Source organism: Megascapheus bottae, chromosome 14 (genome assembly GCF_031878675.1).
Source record: "Megascapheus bottae isolate mThoBot1 chromosome 14, mThoBot2.hap1, whole genome shotgun sequence".
Lineage (NCBI taxonomy): Eukaryota > Metazoa > Chordata > Mammalia > Rodentia > Geomyidae > Megascapheus > Megascapheus bottae.
The window spans coordinates 50,802,925-50,825,256 of NC_143522.1; the positions used below are offsets into that span (position 1 = coordinate 50,802,925).

Below are 22,332 nucleotides of genomic sequence, written 5' to 3' on the forward strand. Positions count from 1 at the left end.
ATTAATTGGCATAAATAAATATGATAATAAATATGATAAAATCTAACACTATAAATGAGTTTTGCAGAAGAAAATAACCTTTCAGGCCACCAAAGAAATGTACGTATTCTATCTCCAACCTATCTCAAATCACCAGGATGAATTAGTACAATGAAAACTGACTATCATAGGAGTCCTTTATCATATCTCTTCATTTAAACTTCCAAAAATGAATGTGATTTAACTTGTAGGAAACTTGACTACCAAGGAATAGTTTGAGGTTAACAGTGAAATTATATCAGGATTTGTCTCCATAATGCTTTTTCCTAGGACAATATCTGAGGAAAGAGACCCCTGGTATCTCAGGACTTAACACTGGCATATTTACAATGCCATTTCTGCTATTTGGGTGACCCTGGACTATCATGAGGTAAGGAATCTGTCTTTTTGAACCTCACCTCCACATGTCTTTGTTGCTTTCAATTGTTCTGGGATTCAATAACGTCACACAAGTACTAATTTGTCAGAAATTGAAAACATGGTAAATTCCTAGTGTGGAGGAAGGTACAAGAAATATACTTTTATTGGAAACGTGGTTCTAGAAAAATAGAGTTTCCTCAAAGTTAGGAACCTTGAATGTTAAGAAATAGGCTAGCGCTAAGTGAACAAAATTAGATTCAAAAGGAATTCCCCCCCCCCCCCGCTTTTTTGTGAAGCTCAGTTTGCTTGGTCTGTTGGTGGTTCTCTACCACTCAAGCCATTCTCCCAGCCCAGCTTTTTGCTGGTTAATTGAAAATGAAATCTCAAGGGTTTTTCTGCCTGGCTTCAAACAGTGATGCTTCATATCTCAGCTTTCTGAAATGCTTGGATTACAGGCATGAGCCACCAGTACTAGTTCATTTTCTTTTTATTTCTTGGTAAGATTGGGATTTGAACTCAGGGTTTGCTAGCTTTTGTTCTGCCACTTGAACTATACCCCTATAGGAGGAACCACTTTTACTGTCAGTTTCTAGTACATACTTGAATAGAGCAGAAATGACATGGATCTCAAATTTTCTATCTACTTCCCATCAGCCAGCTGTATGAACTGAGATAGTTTCTCACCTCTGTTCATTATATCATCAGAGGGGCATTATTTATTTATTTTCTTACTTAGTTGATCATGGGGCTTGAATTCTGGGTCTAGGCATTGTCCCTGAGCTCTTTAGTTCAAGGCTAGTGCTCTACCACTTGAGCCACAGTGCCACTTCTGGTTTTCTTGTGGTTAATTGGAGATAAAAGTCTCACAGACTTTCCTGTTCAGGTTGGCTTTGAACCACAATCTTAGATCTCAGTTTCCAGAGTAGCTAGGATTATAGGTGTAAATCACCAGTGCCCAGCTATATTGACTTCTTACTACACTTTAGGGACTGGGCCATTTTTATTAATGTTTGTACTTGGATGATTTCAGGCAATGTTTGCTACAACCTGCTGCATGGGTGGGACACTAATATCTATAGAAGAAATACTACTGGATAGCAATAGCTAGTGCTTATTGAATAATGCTTTTCCTTTTCTTCACTAGAACTGGCTACTAATGGACTGGTGTTGAGAAATAGGGCACTTGATATCTTTCTCGGGGGAATTTTCATTCTTGTGGGACTGGGTTGGTTATCTCGGAATGGTCTGCTATAAGGTGAATCTGGCACCTCTGTACATGTGCTTGTCTTCTGCATCTGCCTGCCTGTTCTCTCATTTTTTTCTCTGCCATATCATGATGTTGCATGTGGCACCCAATATCAAATTCCCCAGTGTTTCATAACTGACTCAAAACAAACCCCTTGTCTTTCTGTTGTAGCAACAGAAAACAACTAATTATGTGTATCATAGGAGGATATTATGCCAAGGCCTTTATATACATTGTTTCATACAATCCACAGAGTAACCACCTCAGTTCTAGTAGATTTCTGTTTAAGTTACCAAAGTTGAGTCTTAGACAGGTCAGTTAATTTGTCCAAGGTGACATAGCTAGTAAAAAGTGGAAAAGGATTTTGAAATTAAAATGATCTAACTCTGGAGCTGAAGATCTTAACCACTTGCCTGCATTGCGTATAAAAATAAGCTAATCATTCTGACAAAAATAGACATCTGGGGACAGAAACTGAGTTTCTTATATTTATGTAAGTATCAGTCATTGGCAGTTTCCTGTCATTCAGTCATTATGGTCATATACATAGCATTTCTCATCAGCAAGACCAGTCCTTTGAGCCATTTCCTGCATAATAATTTTCATGGGCTCAAACTGAAGTCATGTGGCCAACTGCAAACACAGAGGGGACAGCTGGTCAAAGTCCAGGTGTTAGTATACTGACTAGGAAGTGATTTCATCATTGTTTAACCTGAGGTGGCCCATAAGGGATTGAACCTATGTGTCCATTGAATTAACATTGTACTTTATCCAAAGAAACCTAGTGTCTTCGTCATATGTGTATCTTCAACTCTTTCTTTCTTTCTTTCTTTCTTTCTTTCTTTCTTTCTTTCTTTCTTTCTTTCTTCCTTCCTTCCTTCCTTCCTTCCTTCCTTCCTTTCTTCCTTTCTTCCTTTTTCCTTTTTTTTGTACCCTGGCAAAGATCTGGGTTTCTGAAAACAGAGAAAACTTTCTTCTTTTCTTTCTTGTTTTGTAAGAAGCAAAGAATATCAAACTGGAAATTGACTATGATGAATAGAAAGCAGAGTTCTGAGTAAGATTTTCCAAATCTCTCACAAGCAGAGTCACATGCACACATACCATTCATATCAATATGCAAACACATGGACATATAAATGTTCACAAACTTTACACAAAGACTCACCAATGACAAATAGCAGGTGCAAGAGTGACTGGTGATCAATCTATCACAAGAACACAGTGACAGATTTGAAAGTACTTCCTTTTCACACATTTTTTTTAAGGGATCATAGGTCAATGCTAAGACTTTGTAGAAGACACCAAAACACATACAATCTGGTAGACTGATTGTAAATCTGAGGAGCAGTCCCATCCTATCCAAATTATAGTTATTAACATTATTTCTGTCTCTGGGGAAATGATAAATTACATTCAAGTCCATTACTTAGAAGAGCTATTATGTATTTAGGAACTTAATTTGGGGACAGTTCTGATTTCCTTTGGAAGAGAAAAGACAGAGGCATCTTTTGGCTTGAAGCATGACTATTTTGGGCTCTAGTCAGATATTATCTTCTGTGTGAGACTGGCCAAGTGTCACTCTTTCCCTCCATGGGGGGTGAAGATGAAAAGAGGAGTCATAAGCAGGGGATTCATTCTCCTTCATAATGACACTCTTTCTTTATGTGACACTCACTAAAAATAGCATTTGAATGAAGGAATTGGGTCACCTGGTAACATTTTTGGTAGAAGCAAGAAAATTAGTGGAATAGCCTTTATGTTTTCATGAAGAATTGCACAAGTTCAAAGTGTTGGGGTTTATGAAACCTATGGAAATGTCTCATGTGAAGAGTTTTCTCATTCTCTTCAAAACACAGGAGAGGGGGCTGCACTTCTGGCAACTTGGAGGCTCTCCTTTAGAGAGGAAGAAGCTGAGATAGATAAAGGCAACTTTAAAGTCTCATTGCAATCCTGCAGTTCTGTATCTTTTTGTTCCATATGATATACTGGCCCCAGGAAATAAGCTAATCAATTAATCACTTTATCTCTTTTAATGCATTTGGCTCATTTTCCAAGACTGGAAAGTACAAGGCAGCAGATTACTTTAGTTTCAGATGGCTGGAGTGAAATTTGGAGCCTTTGAAGACAGAAGACATATATCGTATTTCTTGACTCCAGGACCTTTCAGGATTCTTAGCACACACAGGGTTCAGTGATTGCAGAATGCCTAACAATAATCTACAGTCTTACAGCCTCTCTGATGCATCTACTGAGTTCCCCAAACTTCCTCAGCACAGCAACATGGGCCACTGAATCTCAGACACATGAAGAATGGTCTGATGAAAACTCACAAAACATGGGCAATTCTTGACAACATAAAGGTCCCCTCAATGTTCTGCTACTTTTGGCTTAGAATGTACTTGTGAGATTGGTTCCTCCACCCCACCCCAAGTTTCTGCTAAAATCTAGACTTATTAGTGAGAATCTATCTTTCCTTCACCCATTTTTTTCCTCATTCTGCCATTGCCTTTATTAGCTTCTGATACAGCACATCTTCATCTTTCTTTCTTTCTACTCCTGCTAAACAGCACTGCATAAGAGCAGCAACTGGGCTTTTTTTTATTCACAAACAAGTAGCCATAGAATGAATGAGTGAACATTGGTGTTAACTACAATTCCTTTGTTGATAGGAATACTTGTTCAAGCAAGCTCAAGTAAAGGGGATTTAACAAAAGAGAATTTCACAGATATCCAGAAATGTCTATGTTGGTGTCTTCCTTGGTAGTACAGAATGCTGGAGACAAGAACTGGAGGGGCAGCCAGAACCTTGAGGACAGGGTAGGGAAAATCTTGACTCCATCACCCATTGTTTCTTCATGCTTTTCTCTTCCTGATTGCTGTTTTCTCATGGCCTCATCTGTACCACATCATATGACAACCCTGGCTCTGAGTTCACTGCTTCATGGCTCCATCAGTTTTCTGTCTATTTTCTACAGGGGAACCCAGAAATCTTCAATAATCTTCACAAAACTTGTAAACAGCTCCTAAGTCTCTAGCTTCCTGGCTGATGAGCCAGTCCCCCCCCTCCCCCCTCTGACCCACTCACATCAGGCATGGAACGGGCATTATGCCATCTGCTTCCAGGAAATCACTCATGGAGCAACTTCTAGAAGGATCAGGTCATCTTATACCACCTTTTTTCTTCCCCGAGGATGCTCTTTCATAAACTAGATGTTCATGGCAATAAATTGGCTCTCTGCATCTTTTTATTTGTTTAATGTTTTTAACTAATCGGTTTTACCCGAAAGTATCATAATACTTAGGTTGACTGAGAAAGGAAACATATTATCTGTTAAAGACTTATAGTTCATAGGCAACCAAAACTCATATGAGCACCTCCCCGGGAAGATCTTAGACAGGCACCTAACAAGTACAACTGGTGGTAGGTGCTACCCCTCTTCCTGTCACAGGTACAAGTGACCAAGATGTTGTGTCTAGGGAGCATACTGGTGTTGTCAGTTAGGGCTGTCTGAGCTTGGCAGAGGGAATGTAATGAGATAGCTATTCAAGGAAAGAGACTAGCAGGAGACAATTATTTTGCTCAGATTAGATGCTGGAAGCTAAGGCTCTTGAAAAATGTGTAATTAATCTTTTCCACATCCTCTTTAAGTCTTATCTCAAGCCTGGGATTTGCTATCCTTCTGGTGTGGAGATTTTACAGTTGAGGATCCTGAGTTCAGCATGGTGAAGGTTGGCTCGAATCCTGACCATCTTTCTGGGAGCCGATTGTCCTTAGCATTCCAGTGTGAGAGAGGAAAGACAAATGGAAGCCCACCAATATCTCAAGCAGCCTAGTGAGGTATTGTGGCTCTCAATAGCAGACAAACCTGTAAGTCTCAGTTTCCTCCTCTCTAAACCTTAACATTATAAAAGCCCAAATCCAACTGACACATTGCGTGTGGAAAATTTCTAGGTTTTGAGGTAATCAAGAAACAGACTTTATTACCTTTATTATTTTTTTTTAGAATACAAGTCCACAAAAACAGTCCAGAGTACCAGTCTAGAATTATGCCTGTTTGTTTGCTCTTGGAATGACCTGTGAACTAAGAATGGGGGTAATTTAATACTTTTAATGGTTAGGGAAAATAAAAAAAGAGTTGATTGTATATTACATTATATAAAAATTCTATGAAATTCAACTTTCCAAGTCCATAAATAAAGTTTTACGGAAAGAGAGTCATTTGTTGATATATTGTCTATGCTTATCACATTTACCTTCAGTGCCAGAATAGTTGTGACTTAGACTATATAGCCTTGAAAATTGAAAACATTTATTTTTGAGCCCATTAGGCTGGTCAAACAAACTTAGACTCAAGTTATAGTGCATTACTTTCTAGTTCTATGATTCTGGAAATCTCTGCGATTCTAGAGTCTTGGAAGGCATTAGGCAGAGACCCCAGCATAGTCCAACAAACTGAAGCATGATTTCAAAACTTGTCCTCAGCACTCTGTTCAGTTCAAAACAATTGCCATGTGTCAGGAGTATGGCCTAGTGGTAGAGTGCTTGCCTAGCATACATGAGTCCCTGGGTTCAATTCCTTGGTGCCACATACACAGAAAAAGCCAGAAGTGGTACTGTGGCTCCAGTGGTAGTGTGCTAACCTTGAGAAAGCTCAAGGCCAGTGCCCAGGCCCTAAGCCCCAGGACTAACACCCTCCCTTCACCCACCCCATCAGCAAAACAAAACAAAACCAAACCACCAGCAAAACTGCAAGTGTCTACTTAGTATATCGTTTAATTCTAAGATTTTTGAGGCTGAACAGTCACTGAGAGAAATGAGAAACAAGCCAGAGGTCCACCAAGTACATCCAACCAGCCATGAAGTTGGTGTTTCTTCTTTTGTCACTCTAGCTCCACAGGGCCAACCAAGGACCAGGCATGGCTGTCCCTGGACATGGGAACTTTTTCCTACTACATTTATCACAGTACTTCCTTCGAAAAGCAGAAGCCATTTATTCACTCAGTCATCAGGAAATCTTTTTGGCTTTATCTTTAAAATAGTTCCAGAATTCCCCCATCTGTCTCCTCTCTCTTTGTAGTCTATTCTTAGGAGAACAATTAGAATGATCCTTGTCAAGGATCAGATCATTCTGCTCAAATAGTCTAGTGACTGGCCAGCTCACATGAGGTAAAAGTCAAAGTCCTCACTTTGGTCCACAGTTCTCTTGTTCTGTCCTACCCTGTACCTATGACCTTCTTACCTATCACCTCTCCTTTGCTCCTCCACACTGGCTTCCCGCCTTCTTGGCTGGCATGGATCTTGTCTCAGGGCTTTTGTTCTGTCTCTCCCATCTACATGGTCTTCCTCCATGAACCTCCTTCAACTCCTCAATTTTTTATTTATCTTGGCCACACTTATTCATTGATCCTTTGTGAAATAAGAACTGCTCCTTCTAACAGTCCAATCCCTCTTACCTGATCCTTTACTTACTTTGTTTTCATTGTTTGTTTCTATGATGTAAGCTTTAGGAAGACAGAAAAATTTGTTCACTGATGTATCCCATGCATCTAGAACAGTAGCTTGGCAGATTTAACATTTTATAATCTGGCAACCTTTCCCTGGCCCCTGTAGTCCCCCAAACTGCCTGGAATTGGAATGCTTCCCTGATGTTTCTATGCCAATAATCTTAGACTCTGTAGATATATCTGAGGGAAGTGTACTTCCCTCAGAAAATCTGAGAAGGCCCTAACTGCGCTCCAACTTTAACAGTCCTTTGGTTATGAATGACCACAGATCCCACCCACTGAGGGTAGATAATCTGGCATCAAATTGCCCAAACCCTTTTTCTTGCTTAAAAAAATATTTTTTTTATCCCAGGATTATCGATATCACCTATATAACTTGAACAAAGGAACAAGGAAAAGTTTTGCACTGATTTTTTTTTTCACCTGCATAAATGATCCAACGGGAGAAAGAGTTGGAAATGCTGGCACAATAAAAAGGTAAAGTTTGCTGGGTTATCTCAGTTATCTCAGATAATGATGGGTCTGTGTCATCAACTCTTGAAGGAACAAAGGGAAAAGTACAAAGGATCTGTGTCATATCAGCCCTAAGAAAGAGACTGTTACAGATACTCTATTCCCAGTTGGTAGGTTAATAAGGAATCTCTTCAATGTACACAGAAAGTATCTCCAAGGCTCTGCCTCTGTGGCCAGTGTTTAATGAGGGATAGATATGGTCAGAATTATCACAAAGTGTAAGTCCATATGAATCATAAATAATGATTAATTGCAACATTATAAATGTTGCAAGGTGTTCTTTACTGAGATAAGATTTATTCCTTAAAAAATAATGACACAAAGTCTCACTTTACGGTAAAAATTCAGAATTCTTGGTAATAAATGAGGAAAGGAATTGGCTTAGAAACTTATGAAGGAAAGTCCAGAACATTCTGGTGAGAAGCAGAGACTATAGCACAGACACTTCATCTTCCATGAGGTTTCCTCCACTTCCAGTGTTGGTACCTAAAGGAAAGGGTTGGAGGGGAAGTTGATGAAGTTTCGAGTTCTTCTTAGAACCTGCAATTTCCTGGGCTTGGATTCTGGACTAGTGGTAGGAATGCTTGCCTAGCATGCACAAAGACCTTGATACCTTATACAAAAAAAAAAAAAAAAGCTAGAAGTGGTGCTGTGCCTTAAGAAAGCCCAAGGACAGTGCATAGGCCCTGAGTTCAAGCTCCAGGACTGGAAAAAAGAAAAAAGGAAAGAAAAGAACCTGCAGTTTGCAAGGAAAGCTTCAACTCCTCTAAGGACTATGGAGCTATTCATTGACGTTAAGCAAACATCTATAATTTTTTTCAACTGTCAATTTTATGGGGTCTCCTTCTAGAAAAAGATAAAAAGCTCTTGCTTCCCCCTGCTCCTGTCTAGTTAGAATGCAAGAAATAAAATTAATGAAATCTGCATGGCTTACAATGAATCCACAGGCATGCTGCCTTCACCCTGGGCCAGTGAGGCTATTTGCAAAGCTGATTTACGATGTAAAGTGAAATGGAGTGAACAAGCTGTACCCCTCTGCCCTGATGAATATTTTCTATGTGAAGTTTGACCAGCCTTGAAATTTTTCACAAATTCAAGAGGCAAGGCATTAGGCTTCTAAATAGCTAGGATCAGGTTTCCATAGTAGCTTGGTTAGAAAACAGACCTTTTCCCAGGAGTTATGCAGATCTTGTCAATAATAGCTGCTGCAAAAACAAGAAACCTAACAATGGGGTCTTGTTCATTTAAAGCTGAGTCATGAAACTTGTGTGCTAAAACCATCCTTGGAGAAAGACCTGATTGGTAAAACAACAGCCACTAAACTTTGAAGGAGATTTTGAAAGGAAATGCTATCCCCTGAATTCTGAAAGGCATTCACAGCAGTGAGAGGTTTAAGAAAAATTATGTGACTCTGCGCTTTTCAACCTCATAAGACATTTTAAAAATGAACTCATTATCATAATTTATAGCAGGAACTAGTCTCTTAAGTCTCAACCGATAGTCTGTCTGACATCATGGTCCCATTTGTATGATTCATTTTTTTTTAAGGCAGTCTTGCCAGTCCATTAAAAACTAAAACAATTAATTACTTTTATGATATTGGTTGCCTTTTGGCCTCTAGTTTTTCTTTTCATAGCAGACATTATAACTCAGGCAATCTTGCCTAGTACTTCTGCCAAAGCATGTCAGAATGCTCTCTGTACATAAACACAGGCCATCCAAAACCTGCAAAATGAGGCCCTTATTTCACTGGGCATTGCAAATTTAATACTATTCCTGTCTGGTGATGCTTATAGTTTCTGCTTTCTCCAGAGTTCCTTCACAGCAAAGCAATTGTTTCAACTGACCTGTACTACCATTACACCAAATGTCACCGTTTATCCAAATAAACAGGAAGCATTAGTTAAGGACAAAGCTTTTTCACTGATGCTCTCTCAAAGAGGACAGTGAGAAGATTGTGGTGATGTGGGGTAAAAGATTAAGAAATCATCCCTTCTGAGACTCTCTGATCTCCATCTGCCTCCCAGGAAGGGTCAGATGCCATCTAAGTCACAGAGAGGTGGTCTGTCTTAATGCCAGAAAGTGGGAAAGCATTTCTGTCTTCTAGATTTCGACTGCTTACCATAATTGTGATGGCAACAATTGCTGGGTGGAGTTTTATTCTCATGCTTTATCACAGTGAAGAAATAAATAAGTATGATCTCACTGGTTCCCATAATGATATTCCAAGCTGTTTTTTTTTTCCTTTTGCCAGTCCTCAGGCTTAGAACTCAGGGCCTGAGCATTGTCCTTGGGCTTTCACAAGGCTAAAGCTCTACCACTTGAGCCACAGTACCACTTCTGGCTTTTTCCATGTATGTGGTACCAAGGAATCGAACCCAAGTTTTCGTGCATGCTAAGCAAACTCTCTACCACTAGGCCAAACTCCCAGCCTTATATTCCAAGTTTTGATATTCAGAAACTTGAATGAAGACTCTTCATAGATGGAGGAAGTGAAGCAATGGCTTGGGAGGCTGCAAAGGAATTAGCCAAGTGAGAATCACAACCTCGTGCTTTTATTCTTATTTATCTAAGTGATTCCATAGCTTGGGGAAACAGAATAATAAAAAGTAAATCTATGAGGCTGTAATGGCATTTGTGTAGGGTTTGACTGCATTTCTTGGCCTAAAATATAACATACAAAATGGTGTTAGTCAGCTATCTGTTGATGTGTCTAAACACCTGAGAAATCACCCTAAAGGAGGGAGGAGCATATTTTGGCTCAAGGTTTCTCAGGTTTCAGTTATGGTCACTTGTTCCCATTTCCTTGGGCCTGTCATGAGGCAAAACACCCTGGCAGAAAATCACATCTGAACAAACCTGCTCACCTTGGGTCAGCCGTGAAACAAAGAGAGATAGAGCCAGGGAGAGAAAATGTGATGAACCAAACACACTCTCAGTGACCTACTCTTCCAAAGAGGCCCCATCTTAAAGTTCTTCTCCCTATACTAGCTCATAGAGGTATGAATCCACTAATGGATTAACCTATGGATGGGTTCAGAAACTTCATGATTTTGTCACCTTATAATAATGCTTATTTCTCTATAGCCATAACTTGGCCATGCCTTTGGCGTACTCTAATGCCCACTCTATGGTCAACTCTACATGATTTTATTAACTAAACATTCACTACCACCTGACTGCAATCTCTGAGCCTCTTACTTCAAGTACTTAGAGGGATATTTCTCTATATACAGATTGGTACCTGTTGGGTTAGGCATCTAATCCTGATACAGATTTTGTGACTTGGCTTGAGGAGGAATCTTCTGTGACATACAGCTACATGGAGAGATTGAGTTTGGTTTGAAGTACTAATCAGTCAGCATATAATTCATTTTTATATTGTATTGTGTGTACAACCTGAATTTTTGAAACATGGAAGTGTTTTGACCTATATGACATATATGATATATGACACATGATACACATGACATGTCATCTATAGCTTATGTATATATTACAGATAATGCACACATACCTATGTCTGTATACATAATGACATACATAATGACATGACATTGTATAATGTATATGAATATATATGCTATAATATAGTATATATAACATGTAACTATACATCCATTTACTTATAGAACTTTTATTTTTCTTCAACAAACATTACATACAAGCATTTATTCTTTAGTATATTCCAAAATAATTTTCTGTTCACATTCATAAAGACATCAGCTTTTCATAATGACAGAATGACTGATATCTGACTCACCTTGGCACTGAAATAAGCTAAATGAACAAAATATACAAGGTAACTGTTTTCAGGAATGGAATAGCACACAGAACATTATAATTGCTGAGAGATGAAACAGGAATTGAGCTCACATGTGCCTGGGGCACATTCCTGACAAAGCACAGGGAGATACAGTCAAAGTGGAGCAAGGCAGAGATTTTAGTCTGTGCTACAAAAATAGAGATTTGTGGTTCTAGGATTTGGGGAAGCCCCTGGACAGAGAGGGAAGTTCCAAAAGCTACATGTGGATTGTCCTTGATTCCCTTAGCAAGAGCTGAGATGCATTTTCTCAGAGAAAATCTCCACAAAGCTTAACATTCATTGATTGCTTTATGGCTGTGAATAATACCAGAGACTGTATGCTCCTGTAATGTAATTGAAGTTGTTACATAGGGTTCAGACTACAAATATGACTCTGAAGAAGAGGTCACTACTTAGAAATAAGAGCATTAGAGGAAGGACTATATTATATAGTAAAGGCATACCTAAAGGATATTTGAAACTAAAATATACCTGCCCAAGCTAGGCATAGACTGAGCCTGGCAGATTAGGACAAAAGAAAACTTGGCACTCTTTAAACTCTACATTCAGTATATATTCCATAACTGTTAGGATATATCATATTACTTGTCTAGGTTACAATAAAATTTTACTAACCAGCAGAAAAAGCAAGAAAATTATGATCTACATTTTTAAATGAATATAATAATAGGACAAAAAGGCAGTAGAACCTAAGATCACCCAGACACTGGAGTTATTAGACAAGAACTTTAAGTAGTTACTACAAATATATCCAAGGACATAAAGTAAAAAATGATCAACTGAGTGTACAGATATAGAATCCAGCAGAGAAATGGAAAAGATAAAAGAGGACTAAACAGAAATTTTATAAGAACAATCATGATATATAAAATGAAAACTATACTGGATGGGTTTAGCAACAGATAAGATATTTATGAAAGTTGGGCATGGTGGCTCACACCTGTAATCCTAACTACTCAAGACCAAGACACCCTTACCTCCAATTAATCACTAGAAAAGGAGAAGTGGAGCTGTGGCTCAAGGTGTAGGGCGGTAGCCTTGAGCTGAAGAGCTCAGGGACAGCTCTCAGGCCCAGACATCAAGCTTCATGACCCACAAAAAAAGAGAGAGAGATTTCTGAGTACATGCTTACTTATTGTGAAGTAAGAGACTGTTTAAATGAACAAATTTCAGTGATCAATAGGACAATTATGTGTTCTAGCATACATGTTATTGGAATTCCACAGAAAGTAGAAAGAACACAGCAGGAAGAGAATATTTGAAGAGGTACTAACCAAAACTTTTCCAAAGTTTGTGAATGGCATCAAAATACCTATTCCAATCCCTGAGTAATCTTCTAGTGGGGTGAATAAAAGATACCTATATATTGGATGATACAAGTTAAACTTAAAGGCAAAGAGGTAATGATAGAAGTAAGGAGATAATAATAAAAACAGCAAGAAGATACATTGTTACAATCAAACATTTTGTGGGCCTGGGTGCTATCCCTGAGCTCTTCAGCTAAAGGTTAGTGCTCTACCACTTGAGCCATAGTGCCACTTCCGGTTTTCTAGTGGTTAATTGGAGATAAAAGTCTCACGGACTTTTGTGCTCCGGCTGGCTTTGAACTGCGATCCTCAGATCTCAGTCTCCTGAGTAGCTACGATTATAGGCATGAGCCACAGGCGCCTAGTGACATTAGCGATCTGCTTAATGCCTTTCTCACACATGAGACTATACCCAGAAAATGGTCACCACCAGATGCCAGTTATGTCAAATCATTTTATCTTACCCTTTCCAACCTTCAAGACTGTGAAAAACAAATAACAGCCTGTGATAATTTAACAGCAAACTAAGATAATTACATATAAGTTAAAAGTTATGCCCATCATTGCTAACTTCTCATAAGAAATCTGAGACCAGCAGGTTGCTAGTGGCTCAGGCCTATGATCATAGTTACTTAGAAGGTGAGATTTGAGGACCATGGTTTGAAGACAGCCCAGGCAAGAAAGTTCTAAAGACTTTTCTCTCCAGGTAAGTCAATCTCCTCCCCCCCTCTAGCATGCACAAGGCCCTGGATTTGATTACTAGCACAAGTAAATAAATAAATAAAGGAATTTGGGCACCTTAGTGAAATTTCCTGGAGCTTAGTATAGAGCATGTTGCAATACCTCTTGAAGGCAAAGACTAAATTATACCTGGCTTCAACATTACACCTAGCTTTGGATTGTATAGGCAACATATTCCACATATTGTTATGCTGCTTCATCCCACCTACCTCTGACTTGAAAAGCTGCTAGTTTATCTAGTGGAGCTGGAACAGAAGTTTTGTAATTGGTCCAAGCTGTTCTGTAAGCTGCTTTACCATGTATGTTCAGTAGATGTGATGGCATGCAAGGTGTTAATGGCTGGCACAGATGCTGTTTGGAGTCACTGACAGGCTGTATAGGAGAGACACATAAGGTTTAGGATTTGGGGTCCTGGCATTCTCTGTGGACAACTGCTCTTTTTAAAATTTTAAACAGCTTTGGACTTGCTACTGGGATTTGGTAAAGGCTGAATGTTTAGTCATGGGCTATCCAGTCCCTATACTGCCTCTGCTTACCATTGTGAACTAGGTATTGTCTGACTCACCAAGCTATAGTAGAGCTGAGCATGCTTGACATCAGACTATCAGCCAACAGAAGTGGCACATACCAGATTGGCCATGAGCAACTTTGAAACACATAGACTTACAATTTTCCTTAAAAAAAAAAAGAACACTGGATGATGCTCCCTCTACCATGTCCAGCAGGGACATCCTGACTGGGACTACTGTGACCCAGAGTGGTTTAGAAATGACATAATAGAAAACTCAGGACAAGGAAGTCTGGGGGAAGAAATATAGGGGTGGTCTTCTTTGTTTGGGCAAAGGAAGTGAAGTTGTTGGTGTCCCCCATGAATGCTCACAGAAGAGAAAATTCTAACAGTCATGCAGACAGGATGACCCAGTCTTTTCCCCCAGCCACTCATGCTATTGCCCAAGGAGCTCTTACCAGTTGGCTATGGTAGCAAGCAACAAGGCTATGCATGAAACCAGCACCATAGAATTCTGGTTACCAAGCCCAATCTTGACAGTTACTGCTGAGCATGCAATCTGCCAGCAGGAGAATCTAACGTCTGGCACCATTCTTGGGTGGGATCTGGCAGCTACCTGATGGCTGGTGGATTACTTGAATCACTTCCATTGTGGAAGAAGCAGTGTTTTGTTCTTGTTGGAGTAAATACCTACTCTGGTATTACTTTCCTGTGTACAATGTCTCTGCCAAAACTATCATCCATGGCCTACCATGGCCTACCTTGAGCCATAGTTGTCTGGTCTTATGTTCTCATGCTGAAGCATGACAAAATCATGGAATGGCCTTATGAAAACTTCGGTCATAACAAGAGCTAGATGGCAATACCTTGCAGGACTGAGGCAATTTCCCTCAGGTGGCTGAATATGCTTCCAATTGCATGTGGCTGTTGGTGCTCTTTCTCTCATAGTCCTGGGTCCAGGATGAGTGGGAGGAAATGGAAGTAGCATCATGAAGTAGTACTTCTAGAAACCCGCTTTTGCATTATATTTTTGTGACCTTATGCTCTGCTGGTCTAGAAATCTTGGTTCCAAAAGCAAGAATGTTCCTACTGGGAAATGTCAGAATGACTTGGATGAACTAGAAATCATGACAACCACCTGGCCAGTTTATTTTCCTCATTTCCCAGAGTCAATAGGCAAATAAATAAATATTATAGTGCTGGCTGTGGTTATTATTTTGCTTATCAAGGAGAACTGGACTGGCTCTGCACATAAAGTAAGGAAGAGTATATTTGGAAGACAGGAGGCTCCTTAGGGTGTGGTGTTTCTTAGTATTATAGCTATGAAAGAAACATTTGTGCCCTCCTAAAGTCTATATGATAATGTTAATTCCTAATATGATGATAAGAAGAGACACAAGAAAGATAGTCTCACCTGCCACGTAAGGGTATAAGAAGAAAGCATCTATTTGCAAACCAGGAAAAGAGCTTCAACAGGAGCCACATAGGTGGAACCTTTGCCCTGTACTTTACAACCTTCAGTACCATGAGGAATAAATTTGGTGTTTAAGCCATCCAGTTTAAAGTATTTTGTTTTGGCAGCCTACACTTCTACCATTTCCTGAGCTTGAAGTCAGTGCAAACTTTAGCAACCCAATACAAACAATACTAACAATACTAACCCAATCTCTTCCGGAATGGAAATTTGGGTCATCTTGCCAGATGACCCAAAGATCACAACTAGCTGACAAGTTGGTTGCAGGCTGGAGATGGTTATAAATGCCAGCTGTGACCACGTGGCAAGAATAATAATTTTTATGAGTAGTTCTTGTTTTGTTACATACATGTGTATGTATTTATATATACAATATTTTTTGCTTCCTGTATTATACCAATATGTACTCATAACAGTTAATTTTGTATCCCAGTATTTAAGTTATAAAATACCAAAATATCAGAAAACCTTGAACTTAATATTTGACCAGAGAAAAATTACAGATCACTATCCCTCATAATATACGCACAAAATTTAATATTAATATGATTATTTAATAATAAGGCAATATTAAAATTGTAGTAAGTGAAATATTATATTATAAAAATAATAATGGACAAATAGGGCTTGTTCTGGAATGAAAATTGGTAAAGTATTTGAAAAGCAGTCACTAAAATTTACCAGTTTAAAGAGAAAAGCCATGTCATTACTTCTATAGAACAACAAAAGCATTTGATAAATCCTACATATGTTAAAAAATTATCAGTAACTGAGGACTGGAAGGGAATTTACCTGAGTGTGATAAAGAGCATCTACAAAACCAACAGTAAATATCATATTTAATACTAAAATACTGGCTATAATAAAAATGTCTAAACTTACTACTTCTCATCATCATTGATCATATAGATTGAAACCAGCACAAAAATAAACTGCCATTATTTATGTATGGGATCATTGCTTATGTTGAATCATAACCATTTAAAGACTTTGTAATCTTGGGCTAAATATGTAGACAATAAGCGTTGTTATAAAATGATGATACCAAGTTATAAGCATGAGAAATAATAGCACACACATGTGCTCAGCACCTTGTCAATCTCAAGACTTGATAGTGTTGATAACAATGGTGGTGGTAGTGGTAACTAAATAACTTCTCTATGTCTCAATTTCCTAGTTAAAAAATATTGCTTATCTCATAAGATTTTATGAGGATTATAATCAAATACATATGATGTGCTTACAATAATGCCTGGTACAAATTTAGTCAGTAAGTGTTAGTTATTCCAATTATTTAATTATATGTTGCATACTTAGGATAATCTCATAGTTTTTAATAGTTTTCTGAGAAGCCAGCGTTATAGATAGGACTTGGACTGCAATCTTCTACACAAGAAGATTTAAGGAAACTTAACTGAATTCAATAAGCATTTACTGAATAACTACTCTGCACCAAATATGGCTACAAATATTTATATATTTTAATCTTCTTTTGTCCTTAAATTGACCTTTGTGTAGGTTCTGTTCTCAATGCAAAATTGAAACACAGAAAAGTTAAATAATTTGCTCAGGCTTATTGTTAGTAATTGAGTTAAAATATCATTCTAGTTCAACCATTTCCAGGGCTTCTTAGTCACATGTAACACAACTCACTCTCTACTAACCCTACCAGATCATGTTTATTCCTTGTGTGGAGATAAAATTGGTTAGTCATGAGCACTTATTCTAACTGTCCAAATTAACACTCTAGTGTGTGTGTCCAATGAATCCAAACTGTGCCGGGGGCACAGAATGAGGGTTCATTCCCAGTGATCTGAAGCTTTGGTAACTCTGTGTAAAAGAGAATTCAGGGCACTACAGTAAATGGAGTCTCACCAATTCCATGTCTAATTCTAACAGAAAAAAGAAAAGCAAGAAGACTAAGAAGCAACTAAAAATGTAATCTGTACTGGAGCTTGCACAAAATCACCCTGCACTATTTACTGCTACATGATGGTCTAGAAGAAATATTTCATTAACTACACTCACTGTAGATTTTATCTAGTTACCATAGAAACTTTGGAGGAGCTTGCTTGTGACCCTTGGACTAAGTTTCCTACCCAGCTTTATAGCTCTATTTAAGGAGTCCCCTTATTATTTTTAACTCTTCTCCTTCTGCTGTTTTCCCCTCCTGTTCAACAGCCGAGCCAAACCTATTCCTGACCTTCACATTGCCACTAATTGTGCTTCTCCAAGCAAGGCTCCTACAGTGGATGGCTAGAGCCAAGCGTGCTTTTCTGTGTTTATCTGTTAGATAATCTCTGGTTACAACAGGATTTTTTTTTTGAAGCTGAAATTTCACTTTGTCAAAAATAAAAATGAACTGTCTTGTTTCTATTGCCTCTGCCAAACACACTTCCCACCCAGCCTGAGTCTGTATAGAAGGCATCACAAGCCCCACCCAACTCCCCAGACAGCTTTCAAATTGGAAGTGTCTGGTTTCTGGATGTTCTGCATCTTCCTGTCTCTCCACTGGCCCCTTCCTCCCAGAGTTTCAAAACATATTGCCAGGCTCTGAATGCCTGTAGGGCTCTTTCCTGGGGCGAGTGGGAGGAAGGAGGGCATACATACACATCTCAGAGCAGTTTACAGACCAGAGGCCTCTAAGATAGGGACTCCTGCCTGTCTCCTTACCAGGTCACATCTTTTTTTTTTTTTTAATTTAATTTTTTTTATTGTAATTAGTAAAAGGGTTACATGATATTTGCCAGATAGAAGGTGCATTAATTCACGTACATTGATACCCTTTCACTTGTCTTGGTACCCATTTCCCTCCCCCCTGCCCACACCCCACACCAGGTCACATCTTACCAGTACTGTTTCTTTGTTCTCAGGCCTGTGAGCTAATTGGCCAGTGAGGACATTCTCATCTGGTTGCAATTGATTTTTGCAAGAGAGAGGTGGATGTCACACCGCTGAGTTGTATTTAGTGGGGTCCTGCTTACCTCTGATTTAGAGAAAAAGGCCAGGTGCTAGACATTGCTGTAAGCTATAAAGTATAACTTATGGATGGTAGGATACTTGCTTCCAAGTTCATTTCATCTTGGTCACAGATGGAAGTGTGCTCAGGTATCATGTCTGAGAACAACTTCCCATAAATAGCATGCCAACCCTGCAAAGGCAGGTCTCGTCTCCAGACGGAAAGTGAAGCCGAGCCTCTTTTTGGCCAGTCACTACTGCCACTCCATAGGCTTAACTCCTCAAAGTGAAGACAAAAACTAGACCTGTTAATCTACCAAGGAGTTCAAGATTGCCAGAAAATTCCCTATCACAGGAGGCGCTTACTTGCTCCTTTCGGGTAATTTTAGATCTTCACTACCCAATCTCAAGACATAAACTAGATCTGATAATCTACCGAGGACTTCAAGATTGCTAGAAAATTCCCTATCACAGGAGGGGCTTACCCGCTCCAATTGGGGTAGTTTTAGATCTTCACTACCCAACCTGTGCATTGTGGGTTCTAGAGAAAAGCTTGATCTCCTCAAGTGTGGACGGAGAAAAAGAGCCACTTCAGCCAGTTCTGTTCCTGTGATTACTAACAAACCAGCAGAAGAGATATGCTAGCTCACCTATGAGACAAGCCCTGAACTTCCATGTTACCAAGAAAGCCAGGGAATGGTTGGGGGGTGGAGGGGTCGGAGGGAAAGGATAGCTATGCCTGGCTCTAGACTGAGAGAACTCCAAGAGAGTCTCCAATGAAGACAAAAAGGAGTTTTAATACAGTTCTATGAAGCTACAAATTCATGTGCTTGTCATATTTCTGTCATTCATGCTTTAGACAAAGATAGTACACAGTAGATGTTGAATAAATATTTGTTAAATGTGTACGCGGTTGTGTTTTTTTGTTTTGTTTTGTTTTATTTTTTACTTTTGCTAAAGATCATAGAGTTCTTTTTCTCTCTTAGTGGTACTGAAGTTTGAACTCAGGACTTTGTACTTGTTAGGCCTCCAGCCCAGTTTGCTTTCATTATTTTGAGGGATAGCCCTACTTGTGATCCTACTTGTGCTTCCTGTAGACCTGGACACTTTTAATGGGCAAGAGGGGTCTGGATCTTTTTTTTTTTTGTCAGTCATGGAGCTTGAACCCAGGGCCTGAACACTGTCCTTGGGCTTTCCTCAAGGCTAGAGCTCTACCACTTGAACCACAGTACTACTGTTGGCTTTTTCTGTTTGTGGTACCAAGGAATCGAACCCCAGTCTTCATGCATGCTAGGCAAGCACTCTACCACTAGGACAAACTCCAGGCCCATTGGGGTCTGGATCTTTTTTAAGACTCTCCTGATCTCCATCTCTTAAGTAGCTGGGATTGTAAACAGAAGCCACTGAGCCCAGCTAGATTTATTTTCTTTCTTTCTTTTTTGATAACAGCTTTTTAAAGATATATTTCACATATCATAAAAGCCATATTTAAAAATCATTTGAAAGTCATTTTAGTATATTTTTAGAGATGAGCAAATATAATAACTATCTAATTATAGACTTTTTATCATCCCCCATGGAAAAAACTGCACCCATTACTCTCCATTCTCCCAATCCTTGGCAACTGCTGACCTGCTTTCTGTTTGTAGATTTTTGACCACTGCATTCAATGGTTTTGTGTGACTCTGTTTAACACACAAAGCAAAATTTTCTCTGAGTCCATGCTCTTCAGAAAACATTCCTATGTTTTCCTGGTTCTAGCTTAATCCAGTCTCATCCTTTATATCATTTAAAAGAACAGATGGCTTAAGCCTTCTCCGGGCCAAGGCTGTGTCTCTGTATTGCCAAACATGTTGATGAGCACTGAAATCCAGCCCAGAATCACAATAGAAGCAAATGTGAAATTCCGAGACATGCCAGAGTGATTCAGTCATTTCTCTACACACTCCAGCACCGTTTAGCTGTGGCATGGCATGGGTGACCCATTCTCGTGCAATGACTCTTAGCAGAAATGGAATTCAGGCATGCAAGTCAGTTACAGGGGGCCACACTTGGTCCATGAACTGAGGCTGCCATGGAATTCACATGAGAAAGCACAAAGTACTGTTTTAGGATGAAGCCCAAATTTGAGGCCCAGGGGGTGAGATGGTACTTGAAATAAAGTATCCTTGCCTGAAGATCTTAACCTAAGGTTAGAGGTTGTTCAGGAACTAGAGGAGGTAGAAGGGTCAGCTAAGCGTTGAACATGAGAACTTAGAGAGGCTAAACAAGGTAAACACTAGGAATCTATCTAAGCACTGCTGCCATCTCCATCAGAAATGTTAGCCCAGTTCAGCAGGTTTGGTCTGAGTGATTTTTAAAGCTCTCACAGGATCTTTGATACTGAGAACTGAGAATCATTGGCAGACAGCACCTGGATGAGATCACCTTCTTTTAAGAACTTAGCTTCTGGGGCTGGGAGTTTGGCCTAGTGGTTAAAGTGCTTGCCTAGCATGCATGAAGACCCGGGTTCGATTCCTCAGTACCACATACATAGAAAAAAAGCCGGAAGTGGTGCTGAGGCTCAAGTGGTAGAGCTCTAGCCTTGAGAAAGTCCAAGGACAGTGTTCAGGCCCTGAGCTCAAGGCCAGGACTGGCAAAAACAAACAAACAAAAAAAAGAACTTAGCTTCTTTACAAAATGAAAATTGTTGGGGAAAATTCTCCAGTTCTCAGAGCACCATGACAGATTCCTTTGGAAAGAAGGCCCTGTTGTCTGTCTCTAGTGCTTCTTCAACCTGTGGCTTTCCAGATAAGATGGTGAACTTCTTGCAGGGAGAGTTTGTGCCTTTTTCATTCTGTACCTGTGGTGCCTAAAACTGTGAGGCATACCCTCACTGCTCAGTTAGGCCTTATTGGCTGAAGGAATAAAGCTTTAGCTATTGCCAAAATTTTCCACAGAACTTGATGGCCAAAAGAGTACCCTTCCTCCAAAAACCAACTGTGTTGACAAGAGCAATTATGATAAAATGTAAATGAGTACTTTGAAATATGTTGTTCTTCTCAAGGAAAAATGCTACTGCACATACAAGGGGGAAAGGTGTGAGCTGAATAAAGATTTTTTTAAAAAAAACCCACAAAACATTTGAGTAAGACATGGAACTAATACAGAGATAGCCAACAGCTAACATGAAGGTTAGCTCTCTCTCCCATGCCTGTGTAGGACACTGTAAATCAAGTCAGCCCACTCTTTCCCATCAAATCCCACTTAACATTAGACTCCCTGTCAATACTATTTCATGTGGCTGTTATGAAGGCTCCTGAACACAAGGGAACCCATCAGCTATCAAAGAGCTAGAATGTAGGAAGGATAAGGCCTAGAAGGAATGTGAGATGATCCCAGATGAGATGTCACCTGGGAGGAGGCCATGGCCTGCTGGAGATCTACAGGCTGCTGCTCGCTTGCAGAAAAGCTTTAGACTAATTCAAGAAATAGCCATGGGGCAGGATCTGAGATCCAGTCTAGGAAAAGTTCTTCTTTCCAAGAGACTCAAAGAGCTTAGACAACCAAAGCCTGCAAGTCAATTGATCTGGTAAAACCAGTTACATCAAAGCCTGAGTGTGGAGGAGCAATTAATAGTATTAATTCACCAACTCAGGGGATAATTGAATTCACCAAGAAACCTACCTCAGCTATGAGCATCTATACTCCAAGGTGCCTTGCTTATGAAGAAAACACTGGCATACACTGGTGTGATGGTACCAGCTGCATCTGCTCTGGTAGAAGAATGGCAGATGGGCAGGGAAAGAGCCTTACGTGCTCCAGAAGTGAAGGGGTCCTCTCTGAATTGCAGAAAAACAGAAAGAAAAAAAATTA

The 22,332-nt window shown here is 39.5% G+C and overlaps 1 long non-coding RNA gene across 2 annotated transcripts; it reads left to right on the top strand.

Annotated features, from left to right (window-relative positions):
• The first annotated feature begins 313 nt into the window (after positions 1-313).
• LOC150055238 (uncharacterized) lies at positions 314-17,827 on the top strand. Of its 2 annotated transcripts, none has more exons than XR_016537689.1 (3): positions 314-409; positions 7,503-7,627; positions 17,701-17,827. It is a non-coding gene; the product is annotated as an uncharacterized LOC150055238 (long non-coding RNA). The 2 variants fall into 2 exon arrangements; XR_016537688.1 differs by lacking the exon at positions 17,701-17,827 and adding an exon at positions 9,771-9,887.
• The last annotated feature ends 4,505 nt before the right edge of the window (positions 17,828-22,332 follow it).